Below are 16,516 nucleotides of genomic sequence, written 5' to 3'. Positions count from 1 at the left end.
CCTCCCTGAGGTTGAGGAGGTAAAAGATATCCTCCAGAGCAGCCCTGCTGATAGTGTGAACAAATTCTCATTCCACAGTTAGTTAACTGTCTCTTAATTGGTCATAGCTCAAAGACCCCTAATAAATCAAGCACCACCACCTCTTCTCCAGATGGTTGTCCCAAGTTTCCTATTAAACAAACATTCTCCCTTAAAACTGCCTTAACCTTTAAATGCTATGCCACAGGACTATCTAAAACTCTTGCCCAGGTTTAATGGAGAAGATGACACATAAACACATAAACACATAGAATCTTTATATCCCTTTGCAAAAAATATTAATGTCAAGCAACTGGATGTAGTGTTGAGGCTCTTCATCTAATATTTGGAAGGGGAAGCCAGGAAATGGTTCAAATCCTTGCTAAATGCTTCAGTTTCCACTTGGGAAGAGATGGAAAATTATTTTATGTAGAAATGGGGAGAGAAGAGAGATCATGGATACATTCTTACTGAGTTCAACACTATGAAGAATAAACTTGATGAGGATATCTCAAATTTTATAAAAAGGTTTAATAAATTGTACAATAGTCTACTTGCTGAGATTAAACCTCCACAGGCCGCTGCCCAAGTAGTTTTTGTTGGGGCCTTTGAATCAGAGTTTGGCTTCACACTCAAAGAGAGGAAGTCTCGTACCTTGGACCAAATTCAAACTAATGCTCTCGAGGTAGAAGAAAATTTTACATCAACAAGGAAGTCAAGAAGTAGAACTGACCCTGGAGAGAAGAAAAAGGGGAAAGAGGAGGTAGCTTCCTCAAGTCATGGAAGAGAATCCCAAGAACAAAAGATGGAGGAGATGGAAAGGTTAATAAAGAACTTATCAAATAAACTGATAAAATTGGATCTAGAAAATAAAAACCTTCCATGATAGAACTTCCAGGCTACTAATCGAGGTTTCAATCCCCAATACAAAAGGCCTCCCCTACATATATTGCAAAGGGAGAGGAAAGAACAGCAAGACCACATCCATCCTCCATTATATATAGAAGATGATCCGAAGGAGCAGATACAAGATGCCAACGAAGTTTAGGGGAACCTATATTCCTCTTTCTTTGATGAAGAAAAAGAAGTCAGAACATATGAAGAAGAGGAGGATCATCTTAATAAAACACTAAACAATGGTGATATTGATGATTAATGCAAGAAACTCACTTATTTCATGCAAGCTTAGCTGCGTAAGAAATATGATCTTTGGTCATTTACAAAGAGATCGAGGGGACAAGACCAAAATGAAGGCACTTCCTCCCAAGTGCATCCTAAGCCAATTAACAAAGGGAAGGGGTGTTTAGATCCAATTATTCAAAAAAAGAATGAGTCCTCAGATCCAAACTTCTTTAAGCCCGAAGTCCTCAAAGAAGAGAAGTCACCTCCCCCCTTTAGGCCCATCTGTGAAAAATAAAATGATATGGTAGAGGTTAGCACTGCAAAAAAAAGCCATGCTATCTTTAATCTTCAAAAGAGCTTGAGAAAGTCAAAATCCTGGTCCCGTTATCGAAGCTTTTGAAACCACTCACCTATAAGGCCCAAGTTTCCCAGTTCATATTTCCATCTACTTCAATCCAATCACATGATAGTTTAAAACTCTAAGAAGAAAGGCCAATGGTCATCTTTGGACCCCATGTTGAAGAACAAGAGCCCTCCACAACACCTTTAGTACATGACCTCCTGCTCCATAACTACATGTTGGATTCAGGAACTTCTCATAATTTGATGCCACTATCAGTAATGGAGTAACTCAGTCTGCAGATGACCCAACCATACAAATATCTCTACTCTTTTGACTCTAAGAGGGTAAAGTGCTTAGGAATGATAAAGGACTTAGTGGTGAATTTGGCCCAGATCTTAGTAAAAAGTGTAGTGATGGACATTTTAGTAGCTGATATCCATGCAATTTTTGGTATGCTTTTGTCCATATCTTGGGGATCAAAGATTGGAGGTTCCATAAAGATGGATCTTACCTATGCTACCATCCCTATCTTTGGTGGAGAAGAAAGGCAACTGTATAGGGAGTCCAGGTTCATTAAAACAACTACAAAAGTTGATTGCCCAAATAATTATCCTATGTATGGGAAAGAAAGGGATCTCTCCTGCTTACTACAAGAAGAAAATGACTTCATTTTAGAAGAAACACAGGTACAACCAACAGACAAATTAGATCAGCAGCTCAAATATTATAGCAAAGTCTGGAAGTTGTATTTCGATGGTGCAAATTCTAAGGAATGAATTGGAGTAGGAGTGTTATTGATATATCCAAAGGGTAGTTTGATTCCCTTTTCGTTCAAATTATAATTTGAGGCAACCAATAATGTGGCAGAGTATGAGGCATTACTGCTAGGCCTGAAAGCAGCGAGGAATTTGAACATTGAACACCTGATTGTGTTTGGAGACTCGAAAGTGGTGGTAAAGAAAATTAAGAACCAATGTCAAACCAAGCACCCCAGGCTAAGGGCTTACAAAAATGAGGTTTTTAATTTAATGGAAAACTTCTTCCTAACTTTAAATGTCCAATTCTAACCCATGGAAGGAAATTGAATGGCCAATTCCTTAGCTATACCTGCCAGTAATTTTAAGCCACCACAAAATCCACTTCTCAAATATGAAGTCGAAGTTAGTTACATACCCTCAGTGCCTGATAATGTGAGACATTGGCAGGTGTTTGAAGATGATGAACAAATCACGCATTTCATGGAAGTCATTGGGGAATTATCAAATTTTGTGATCGGCCAAGAAGAAGAAGAAGTGGCAGACAAACAACCAACTTCTTGGGAGGAAACTATCGCAAGACATAGAGTTCTGTAGCTAAAGGGAAATGCCATTCCCCGTGGCCTAGTTCCTTTGGATAAATTATTCAAATCGAAAGATGTGACCTCAAAACCTACTAAAAAGGGAGTCAATGAACATGTGGAGGATTGCAACATCGGCTCGGAGCACGAACCCTAGATGATCAAGTTGTCAAAAGGGATCCCCCATCAATATAAACAAAGGTACTTAAATCTCTTTAAAACCTATAAATATGTATTTGCTTGGTCATATGATGATTTAAAGACTTTTGATACAAATGTTATTCAACATAAGATTCCCTTAAAGAATGGAATGAAGCCTTGTAAGTAGAAACTTAGACAGATCAATCCCCTTTTACTCCCATCCATTGAGAAGGAAGTAAGGAAGTTACTTCAGGCCAAGATCATTGTACCCTTGAGGTACTCAGAGTGGGTGGAAAACCTGGTTCCTATCAGGAAAAAGAATGGAGAGATAAGGTTGTGTGTGGATTTCAGAAACCTCAACAAAGCTTCATTAAAAGACAACTACCCATTGCCAAAAATGGATTATATATTACAAAGGGTAGTTTGATTAGCTTGGATGTTCATGATGGATTTTTTTTCAAAGTATAATCAGGTAGCAGTGCATCCCCATGATAAAAAAAAAACTGCATTCACTACCCCCTGGGGGACCTTCATGTATGCAAGAATGCCATTTGGCCTTATAAATGCAGCAGCCACCTTCCAAAGGGCCACGGATATAGAATTTGTGGGAGAAAAGGACAAATTCGTAGTGGTCTGCTTTGATGATATCACTGTTTTTTCTAAAATAGTGTTTTTTCTAAAACATTGTTTTTTCTAAAACAGATGAGGAGAATATTGAACATTTGAAACTCACTTTTGAGAAATGCAGGAAGTATGGTTTGTCTCTAAATCCAAATAAATCTCAATTTTCTCTGAGCGAAAGTAAGATGTTGGGGCATATAGTAACACAGGAGGGGGTGAATATTGATCCTAAGTGTGTGGAAGCTATCAACTACATTTACCTACCTAGAAATACAAAAGAGGTCCAAGTGTTCTTGGGAAGGATTAAATTCTTGAGGAGATTTATACCCAAATATGCAGAGATAGTGAAAGGTATCACAGAGATGTTGAAGGAGAATGAAGTAAAGTGGAACCTTGATTCCCGGAATCCTTATCTAGGATCAAGAGATATTTTGCAGAGGCTCTTGTGTTAGTAATCCTAGATTATTCAATACCATTTTACATATTTTCTTTTACCTCCCCTCATACTATAGTTGTTGTGTTATTGCAGAAGAATAATGAAGGTCAGAGCAACCTATAGCCTTCTTCAACCAAGTGTTGTGGGAGCTTGAATTGAAAATACCTTTGAGAAAAAGGCTTATGAACTGGTCAAATCTTTGAAGGCCTTTAGAGTTTATGTTTTACACTCTAACATTGTAGCTTATGTTCCAACAACGACTATTAAAGACATATTGGTGCAAGGGGACAGTGATGGAAAAAGAGGTAAGTGGATTGCCAAATCCCAAGAGTACGACATGGATATCAAGCCCACTAATCATCAAAGGACAGGGATTGGACAAAATATTATCAGAGTCTAATTTCTAGGCATTGGAGATTAACCTATTAACAGAGGAAGACGAATAAGAGACACAACAACCAATGATCAAGACATCTATCCAAAAAATTCATATCAAATATGAAAGATCTACCTGGTATAACAATATCATCCACTATCTACTATTCTTGAGGTTCCCAATGAAGATGAATAAATCCAAGTTTAGAGCATTAAGATTACAAGCCCGAAAGTTTATTATATTCAATGGGAAACTATATTAGAAAGACTCGGTTGAAGACCACCACACATAAGATATTGAAAGTAGGATTATATTTGCCTAAACTATGCAGATAAGTTCACTCTTATGTTAGGGCTTGCCAGCAGTATCAAATGTTCACCGAGAAGCAGAAATTAGCCCCACTCCCCTTAATCCCTATTTGTATAGAAGAGCCTTTCAGCAAATGGGGACTGGAATTTATCGGAGAGATACACCCCCCTTCCAGCAGCCAACACAAGTGGATACTCACAACCACAAACTATTTCACAAAATGGGTGGAAGAAATCCTAGCCTGAAATGCAACTGACACTGTGGTCATAAAAATTTGGAGGAAAATATCCAGGCTAGGTTTGGGTGTCTTGTGAAAATTGTGACTGATAACACTCAGGTTTTTAAGTTTGCAAAATTTATCAACTTTTGTTATAAATTCAACATTACAGTTGGCCACTCTACTACCTACTATCCTCAGGGAAATGGACTAGTTGAGTCTTCCAACAAAATGGTAGTGAGGATCTTGAAGAAAAAAATTGCAGAAAGCCAAAGAAATTGGGACTCCCAACTAAAATTTTCCCTATGGGCTAACAGGGTCACTCCTAAAAGATCCATTGGGAAATCCCCTTTTGAATTGATCTATGGGAAAGCAATTATATTCCCTATACATCTCGTTATGTCGGTTTCCAAGATATTACAAGATGAAGAAGAACCAAAATCCCTGACTTTAAGGATAAATAAACTAGTGGAACTCCAAGAGACCAGAGAGTGGGTAAACCCCATGTTAATCAACTACCAATAGAAAATGAAACCTTTGTTTGATAAGAAGGTTAAATATAGAACTCTCCAGCCAAGAGATCTAGTTTTGAGGTGGGATGTAAGAAGAAAAGACAAAGGGAAACATGGCAAATTTGATCCCTTATGGTTTGGAACCTTCAATATTACTGAGGCAAAGGGAAACAATACTTTCTTGCTGGAAAAATTGGAGGGTCAAAAGCTTCAGTTACCTGTAAATGGGATATTACTCAAATTTTATTTTCAGCACTAAGAGGTCCATTTATCACCCATTATATATACCAGTGAGCCACTTTAAAATATCAGTGATACTCTTAGTTCTTTATGTTTCTATTTTTTTTTATATACATGAATAAAATGACTCCATTCCCAATGGATAGAAGGCTACTAGTCCATAGGTTCTTAACATCTTGCTAGCAAGGCACTATCCCTAATTGGAGGCAATGTTATCACTTACTACAAAATTGTTTGAATGGTGCCAAATGATGTCAAAAGAATGCAAAAGAGAAGATAATATTGCAATCATTTTCTAAGCAGTAGAAGGAATCAAAGCCTACATCAGACCCTCTCCATTTGAAATTTCTCTAAACAAGATTTCCAACGATATGTGCAAATCCAAAAATGGACTCCTGGATCAAAAGATATGGTCTTCTGAAGTTTCCAGGATTGAAGCCCTGGGAAGGCATATTAGAATATCAGAGATCGCATATTAGAGGTCCAGCAACATTAGATATTGGTGATCGCAACATCGAATCATTAGGCATATCGATGATCACATATCAACGATCGCATATCGGAGGTCAGGTATCAATGCATTGAAATTTCAGAGCATCGACACATCGGAACATCAGAAATCAGAGAATCAAAACTTATGAAAGTGTAAACCTTTTAAAATTTTCAATATTCAAAAAGTTTTGATAGTGTTAAAAACTGTTGGGAATGCCAATGAAGGATTAACAAAGGATTTTCATCACAAAACCAAAGGTGGGCGAGCCCTTTTCTCTCTCCTCTAGCAAGACACATGGTGACATATGATTGGTTCCAATAAAGCTACAATAGCATATGACATCAACATGACATGGCAGTATGGAAGGACACATGGCATGCAGTTTGGAGTTTTGAGAGGGCGTAAGGGGGAAAACCTAGGTGACACGTGTCACCACGCATGAGGTGCCACGTGGAAATGATGACATCATATCACAGATCGCATATTAGAGGTTAAGGATGTCGAAACTTTATAACAGTTGGAAATTGAAAAAGTGTCAATAAGGAGGCTCCAATATTAGAACTAGCACATGGTCAAGAAGGACTTATAGAACCAAGGGTGCTAAGTTCTTAACAGAGGAAAAATGGTCCCTGGGCAAGAACAAAATTCCCTAGCTACTTAAGGCTAAGCCTCTGGTCACTACACCCAGTCCCATGGAGGAAAATAGAAAGGGGCTAAACAAAAGCGGCCAAGGACATCAGAACTCACTTTTTTCATAATGTCTTTTAAGAATAAAGTTCTTATAAGGAAAAGCTCTGATATAGCACTATGGTAATATTACAGGGCATATTGGACTCTCATAATGTAATGCAGAAGTGTTAAAAGATGGATGGGTCAGCAACTATGTTATAGAGCACCACTAAGGCCATCATAGGTGATCACTCCCAGCTCTAGAAAATGGGTAATTCAAGTAGTTAAAGTGGAAAATTCCAGGTGAACCGACCAAGTAGCTGAAGCAGAACATCATGGCAAAGACGTGGCCTGATTAGAGGTGATCACAGGAAGTTGCATGGAGATATTTTTTTATGATCATCATTCAGTTTTCTCATGTTTTATTATTTTGTAATTTTTTTTATTTTAAAGAAAGGAATCAAATATGTTGCAATGATTTGGGTGGCAGAGATTTTGCATGACGACACAACTAGTCGATCAGACAACTAGAACTCTGTTAAGATATTTTTGTAACTTTTTTTCAATCCCTCCCTCTTCTTATAAAAGGAGGGAAGAAATACTTAAAGACAGTTCAAATTTTTTGGAAAGAACTCTTGGAAATGGCCTTTTCTTGTTTTCATGAAGGTAGTGTTATGAATTTTGATGTATGCACATTTCTCAGAAGATTAATATGAGATTTCAGGTGATTCCAACTTATTGGATTGCAGTATGTTCATCTCCCTTTGTGTTTTATATATGTTAAATATTCTTCTCAGGTTTCATGTCAAATAGCTACTAGACATATTTCAAATTATATGTAGATTCATTTAGATCAAGTTATTGATGGATAATGCTTGCATTGATTTGGAAATGTAACACCCTCCACCCACATCTACCCAAGTAACTAGCCAACTGGGGTAAAAATGAGACAAGAGGCCACTATGATTTGATTCAACCTACTATGTGACCTTAAGGAAACGGAACCAATGGAAACATCACACAAAATCATCCAACATCATCTTCAGAATCCTCAGGAGACATGTCATCCACTCAGGCAGCCTGTACCTAGGTACCACTGATGTTATGGACATCTTAGGCCTTAGTCACTCTCATTCTATAGGCAAGGGAGCGACTAGAAACCTAAAGTCACTCTCACGGGCTTGCCTACCAGTGACCAAAGATCAAAATTGCCAATTATGTGGCAGCAACCCGGGTAAGCCACGTTTTCAAGCCCAGATCCTAGGTCACTGCCCATACTGGATTGATAGCTTAAATTCAGTAAAATTATAGGGAAAAAATGATGCAAAAGTAATAATTTGAGCAAGACCTTAACCAGACCCCTACTAGCCCTGACAAGCATTTCGTCAAACATATCATCAACATGTAACCTACAAGTGTAAACAACATAATTAAGTGTAGGGATATCATACTCATCTGAGAATCGCTATGAACCATTGTTCCCTCATGTCATTTGATGCATTATCATCTATTAGGTCATAAACACATTATCCATTCATATATAATTTAAAACATGCTGAGAGCCACACATAGTTGTTGTCATAAAATATACATATATAAAACATAATAGGAAGAGAGATTTCATAAACATATCAGCCATAAAATCCACATATACATTGGTACATTTACACATGAAAATCAAGGGAATGGATTTCTCATTAATGAATTCAATAAAATAGCCAAAGATGGGACTACCACGTTCCACCCGACCATAGATTGGCTAAGCCAAGTCTTTCTTCAACCAATCACCCTCGTGCCATGTTCCAAGCATGAATGTGGACTTCATAGAACACACCACAAACACCAACAAGCATGGATGCCACCAGAGTTATCTGCCTACACCGTGAGTAATGTGAGTGTCTCCTAGTCTCTTAGGCTTTACTGTAATCCATAGTCTAATCTAGGGATCACTAGGCCCTGCACTGAGACATACTCTCCAATATTTAACACACATCCCATCTCGGGACTACTAGGCCCAACAGAGAGAAGATCCACCTCTTGGATTTACCATATATCCCACCATTCACCAGCAAGTATTCCTAGGCCCACCGAGGCACATAATATGGCTTTATCGAAACCCAAAATCTAGTTCAGGAGTTACTAGGACAGTGGATTTACCATGATCCACAGTCTAGTTTAGGGACCACTAGGACATGTGTTTGTTAGTTTGGAGATCCAGCCCACTCAAATTCAAATCCAATCTAGCCATCCCACATTAACCAAGTGTGAGAACCCATCTCATCAAATCTATCAAGAAATGGAAGGCCTGGCTAAAGAACATTGTCACACCTGGAAAAACCCATGCCATGATAGAAAATAACCACATGAAATCCCATACAAGCCAAATATAGCAAGGAAAATACACATGTAAGTCGATACATGAAGTCTATTGTAGCTACTTGATCCTACCTTTCCCTACTTTATCTTTACTTCCTCTTGCCTTATTTGCCTTTCTTTCTCCAATGCCAAAGTGCTCCAAGAAACTCTAAGTGTCCAAGAGTAAGAGAGAGAGAGAGAGAATAATGAGAGAGCTCCAAAGCTAAAATGACAAAAGGCTACCAACTGATCCTCAAAAGCCTTTTTATGAATGAGGCCTCTATTTTATTTATTTTCCATTATTTTCCTTCAATTTCCTCCTCACATGCAACCTGTGACCTTTCACCTCCCTTTTCTCCTCATTTCCATTATTTTCATAAATAATTGTCCAAAAATACCATTTTTCCTTTCCAAAGCCTTAGCAGTTGCCCTTTGCAATTTCCTTAGCCATAAACAACCAATGAACACCCCCTAGGATGTCTTTCCCAACATTCAGCTTGGAATAAGTTTCCCATCAACTGTGGTTATTATTTTTAACTTGTATTACATGGAATTTTCACTAGGGCTATTACAGAACCCTCCCCCTTTGGGGACACCATCCTCGGTGTTCAATCACACATATACATCAGCGACCTGCTAAAATAAGACATACTGCTCATGGAGTTTTATAACATAGCTCAATGCAGTATTTACAATGAAAGACTTGCTCAAAAGAAAAACATCATGAAAACATACCATATACTAGAGTTTTATAACATAACTCATTAAGGTATTTACAATGATCGGCCTGCTGAGTTCCAACCCACATGACATCATAACATCATGATAACATAACCACATGATAGCATAGTAACATAAAAACATAATCATAATGACATGACACCCATACCGCATAGTGGAGCTTTATAACATAGCTCAAGGCAGTATATACATCCATATACATATGGACATATAGAAATATCGCAAATATATATATATATACACACACACCAAAAACATATACCAAATCATATACCAAAACATACACCAAACACCATATCTAAGAATATTCCAAAACACCATATCAAATCCAAAACACCATATCAAACTACCATATCAAAACATATACAAAATCACCATATCAAAGCATATACCAAACCACCATATTAAAGCTGCTTTGCCTCAACCAGCAAACAAGGAAGCATACATAGCCCGCATCTGATCTGACATCTCCCATGTAGCTTCATCGAGCCCAAAGTGCTTCCATTTCACTTTAACTTGATCAATTGCTCAATTCTGGAGCATGAGCACCTTTTTCTGCAATATGCACTGAGGCTTCAACTGGAATTCTCCATATCATTCCACTTGCAATACAAACTAGTCAATCATATGATCAACATCCTTAACATACTTCTTAAGAAAAGATACATGGAAAACATCATGGAATTTCACTGTTGGAGGCATTGCAAGTCAATAGGCTAATGGCCCAATCCTCTTAATGATACTGAAGGGTCCACAAAATTGTGGTGCTATCTGGGCACAGGATCTAATCCACAAGAATCTCTTCTTCAGTTTGATGCATAAGTACTCTTGTTCCCCAACCCAGAACTCCTTGAACAACTTGTTCCTATATGCATAACTCTTCTACCTATCCTATACTACCTTTAGATTCTTCTTGATCACTTGCATTTCCTATTCCATTTCAACCAACATATCTGGTCCAATCAATACCCTACTAATCAGATCACTCCAACTAATAGGAGTGTTACAACTACACCCATACAATGCCTCAAAAGGACTCATCCTCAATGACTAATGATAATTTTTGTTGTATGCGAACTCTACCAAAGAGAGATACTCTTCCCACTTTCGTTATTGATGCATCACATACATCCTCAACATGTCCTCCAATATCTTGTTGACCCTCTCTGTTTGTCCATTTGTCTGTGGATGGTAATTTGTGCTGAAGGCCAAATCTGTGCCCAAACCTACAAATAACTCCTTCCAAAACTTGGAAGTGAACTTCACATCCATGTTTGAAACAATCTTTTTTGGAACACCATGAATTCTAACCACATATCTGATGAATACATGTGCCACATCGCTAGCTAAGAATGTATACTTCACTGGAATGAAGTGTGAAACCTTTTTTAACCTATCCATAATGACCATGATGGAATCATGCTGCTTCACTGTCTTAGGAAACCCTATGATGAAATCCATAGAAATAACCTCCCATTTCCATTATGGAATTGCACTCAACTATAGTATTCCACCTAGATGTTTACACTCTGCTTTCACTCACTGACATTTGAAACACCTTGCCACAAACTCTACTACATCCCTCTTCAAATTTGTCCAATAGTAAAATCTCTTCACTGCTGTAAGTGTCTTCTAATAACCTGGGTGACTTGAATAAGGTTTCGCATGAAACTCCCTCAAGATCACCTTCTTTAACTCACTGTTATTTGGTAAATATATCACGTCTCAGAACCTAACCAATCCATTTACTATAAGATAGTAATCCATACCTTGTGCACTTGCACCTATACCTATGCCTGTACCTGTACCATTACTTGTACCTGTACATGCACCTGTACCTGCATTGTGCTGCAAGCTGTGCACAATATCCATATACCTAACATCTTGCTAACCTACCTACTAGATCCTATCCTATAAGTATATTGCATAAGATTTCATAGCTGCCAAGTGATGTACCTGTACCCGTCTAATACGAGCATATGCCACCCTATTCTCTTTACCTTTGATGTACCTGATATCAAAATCAAACTCACTGATTGCGGCCAACCATCTAGCCTGCTTAGCATTCAAATTCGGCTGGTCAAACAAATACCTCAACCCCAATTTGATCAATGATAAGTACAACCTCCTACCAAGAAGATAGTGTCTCCACATATTCAATGCATGTATGATCGCTGCTAAATTCAAGTTCATGTGTTGGGTAGTTCCACTCATGCTCGTTTAGTCTCTGGGACTCATAGCATACCACTTGTCCATCCTGCATAAGGATTCCATGAAGCCCTCTCTTGCAAGTATCTGTGCATACCACAAACTATTTGTCTAGATCTGTAATATGTAGCACTGGTGCATGTGTCAACAACTTCTTAAGCTTCTCAAATCAAGCCTCACACTCATCTTTCCATTCGAACTTCTTACCTTTCCTCCATAATGATGTCATAGGATAAGCAATCCACGAGAAGTTCTTGATGAACCTCCAATAATAGCTTTCCAAACTCATGAAAGATCTCACCTAATCCACACTCTTAGGAGCTACCCATTCCATGATGGCTCTTATCTTCTCTGGATCTACTGCAATTCCCTCCTTGGAGAGAACATTCCCCAAGTAATGTACCTTAGTCTGAAAGAAGCTACACCTGCTGAGATTAGCATACAACTGATCCTCTCTCAACAACCTCAACACTGCTACTAAATGCTTGACATGCTCTTCCTCTTTTTTAGAATATACCAGTATATCATCATTGAACACAATAAAAAACTTATCCAAATATGGATGCAACACGCTATTGATCAAACACATAAATGTAGTTGGAGCATTAGTGAAGCCAAATGGAACTACAACAAACTCATAATGCCCATACTTGGTCCTGAATGTGGTCTTGTAAATGTCCTCCTCTTTGATGTGTACCTGATGGTATATAAAACTCAGATCAATCTTTGAGAACATTGTTTCTCCCTTTAGCTAATCAAACAAGTCATCAATCCTCAGAAAAATGGTACCTATTCTTGATGGTCACTTTGTTCAACTCCCTGTAGTCAATGCATAATCTGAGAGTACCATATTTCTTCTTCACAAACAATACATGCTCTCCCCAAGGTGATACACTTGGCCTAATGTATCCCTTGTCCAAAATTTCCTTCAACTGTAACTTCAGCTCAACCAACTTAGGTATGCACATCCTGTAAGGTTCTTTTGATGCCGGAACTGCCCCTAGCACTACCTCAATAGAAAATTTTACCTCCCTATGAAGTGGAAATTGTGTAATGTCCTCAGGAAATACATCCTTGAACTGTTGCAAAACTGGGAAACTACTCAACACATATGCATCCTCAACCTCCTTACCCTTATAACTAGAAATGTGTACTGCAAATAACACACCCTTTCCTATGACTACGCTTTGCTTGCATAGCTATCGCCATCCTAACTAATGTGGCTTTCTTCTTACCCTATAAGACTCTTGGTTCCCCATTGTCAACAACACACTCCATAGATTTATCATAAAAGTCTACTTTGGTTCTATAAAGATACAACCAATCCATGCCCAACAACATACTATATGATCCCAATGGTAATACATTCAAATGTGTTGTGGTAGGCATACCATTCAAGTCAAATGCGCAAGATTTTACCCAATTATGAACTCGCTTCTTTGTACCTGTAGCCAACTGTACTAACCAAGACTCTACATACAATTCCTTACTCAAACCACACTTATCCACCAAGTCAGAACTAACATAGCTATAATTATATCCAAGTTCAATCAAAATAGAAATAAGTTGATCACAAATATTATTGTCCATATAAATGATAGATGCCTGGTGTTCTGCTTGCCTGTTGTCCACGTCTGCGTAAATACGAGGAATACTCTAGCCAACATCCCCAACAGTCTACACCTCCTAAGCATTGTATATCTTAGCCCTACCACCCTGATGTTGCATACAATCTCTCCTAAGGTGCTCCTCACCACATGTCCAACACTCCAACCAACTAGTGCCCTCACCTTTATGATGTTTCTGTTGTGACCCGTGTCCCTGTCTAGCTGCATTAAACTTCTTTTGTGGTGCCATATTTTCCTTCCCATCTAGATTCTGAGGCCTTATTCTCTTAGGCTGCCATTTATCTCTACCTTTGTCTTTTCCCTACCATCCATGCTGATATTCATTCTTATGTTTTGACTATACATAGAAATGCTTCAATTTCCCAATAACTTCCTCAAATGACTGAGGCTCATCACACTGAAACCGATATCTAAATGCTAATGGAAAACCACTGAAAAATCTCTGAATTTTAGCCTTCTCATGAGTAAGATATGATACATACCTCAATAGCTCCAAAAACTTGGTCGTGTACTCTTCATCTGTCATTGATACCATCTTTATCTCATGGAATTCTTTAGCCTTACTATCATAGTACCTCTTTGACAAATAAGTCTTCCTAAAAAGCCTCTTGAAATTCCCGCCAACTCAAGTCATTTGTCCCGATGTCTCTGACCCGCTTAAAATCTTCCCACTAGATGTTTTCTTTACCTTTCAAACTGAAGATAGCTATTTTGGCCTTCATGGTATCTATGTACTCATGAAACTCAAAGAATTTGTTCATCCCAAGTATCCAAGTCTCTACATCTTCTAGATTCTTCACATATCCATCAAAATTAGGTGGTTTTTATTTCTTGAATTCATTTGGTAAGTATCCCCTATCATTCCTTTTGTAAGGATGATAGCGATGGTGATCATGATATCTATTGTAGCTAGAAATAGAATAGTACCTGTACTCATTGCTCCTCCTATCCAAAGTGTCCATCAACCAACCATCTCTCACTGTGTCAGATCTATCCGACCTATGTCTACTAGGAGACCTACTTCCATATGCCCCATTAGTTCCATCCCCATGTCCATGGTTGATTCGGAGTGGCCCTCGTCACTTCAAGTCTAACAAAATCTAAACAAGTATAACGTTAACCTTCTTTCTTCTCTTATGCCTGTATGATCTGGTCATTGTCTTCCTTACAAATCCTTATCTCTTCCTTCAAACTTCTCAATGTAACTACCAAATCAGAAGATTTCCCAACACCATACCTCTCTTTGGATTCATAGGGAGATTCTTTGTACTAAACCATATTTCTAGCCATTTGATCTCTTTATTGCAATGCATAATATGTTAGATAAACCAAATCACAATAAATTAACTTACCTCAGTATAGCTCAGGGAGGACACCTTGTCAGCAAGATCACCGAATCAACATGATACATGTATAACATAGACATAATAGCATATAGACATATAACAAGTAAGTTCCTCAATGCATAAACACCATTCTAGCTAGGGTCCAGTCATCAATGCAAAGCCATATCAACAATGCATGCTATGACCTCATGCATGAAAACAACCATTAATCCATTGTACACATTGCCACATGCAACCAAAAATAGGCATAAGCAATGTCTAATCAACTACAGAGATGCATCAATGCATGTATTCGAACATAAGTGATCAATTCTTATAATCAACCTACAAGGTTGATACATGTAATCAAACCTACAAGAATGTATCCTAACATACAAGGATGTAAGTAGGTGACATAAAATAAACATGTAAGCGACATATAGCCATATAGAACTAGTCATATACTCATCACAAATTCATTCCATAAAATTAACATCAATTCTCCATGACAACATTACTATAGCCATAATCAATCATCAAGAGAATGCAACAAGCACATGGAATGCAAGTGTAAGAGACACACATGCAACTGACATGCATGCATGACCAACACACACTACCCATCCAATTCGAGGGTTGAACCATGATCTGATACCACTCTGTAACACCCTCCTCCCACATCTACCCAAGTAACTAGCCAACTGGGGTAAACATGAGATGAGAGGCCACTATGATTGGATTCAACCTCCTATGTCTCCTTAAGGAAGTGGAACCAAAGGAAACATCACACACATTCATCGAACATCAGCTTCAGAATCCTTAGGAGACATGTCAGCCACTCAGATAGCCTATCCCTGGGTCCCATTGATGTTCTGGACATCTTAGGCCTTAGTCGTTGTCATGCTATAAGCAAGGGATTGACCAAAAACCCAAAGTCACTCTCACAAGATTGCCTACCAGTGACCAGAGATCAAAATTTCCAATTTTGTGCTAGTGACCCCAAGATTTAAGCCACTTTTTTAGGCCCGAAGCCTAGGTCACTACCAAAAATGGAGTGATAGGTTAAAATCAGTAAAATTATAGGGAAACAATGATGCAAAAGCAATAATTTGAACAAGATCTTAACCATACCCCTACTAGCCATGATAGGCATTTCATCAAACATATCATCAACATGTAACCTATAAGTGTAAACAACATAATTAAGTGTAGGGATATCATACTCATCTGAGAATCGCTATGAACTATTGTTCCCTTATGTCATTTGATGCATTATCATCTATTAGGTCATAAACACATTATCCATTCATATATAAGTTAAAACATGCTGAGAGCCACACATAGTTGTTGTCATAAAATATACATATAACCAACATAATAGGAATAGAGATTTCATAAACATATCAGCAATAAAATCCACATATAC

Source organism: Pinus tabuliformis, chromosome 9 (assembly GCF_031772625.1).
Source record: "Pinus tabuliformis cultivar Carrire ecotype Pingquan chromosome 9, CPIR1, whole genome shotgun sequence".
In the NCBI taxonomy this organism is placed as follows: domain Eukaryota; kingdom Viridiplantae; phylum Streptophyta; class Pinopsida; order Pinales; family Pinaceae; genus Pinus; species Pinus tabuliformis.
Note: the sequence above shows the minus strand (reverse complement) of the source record.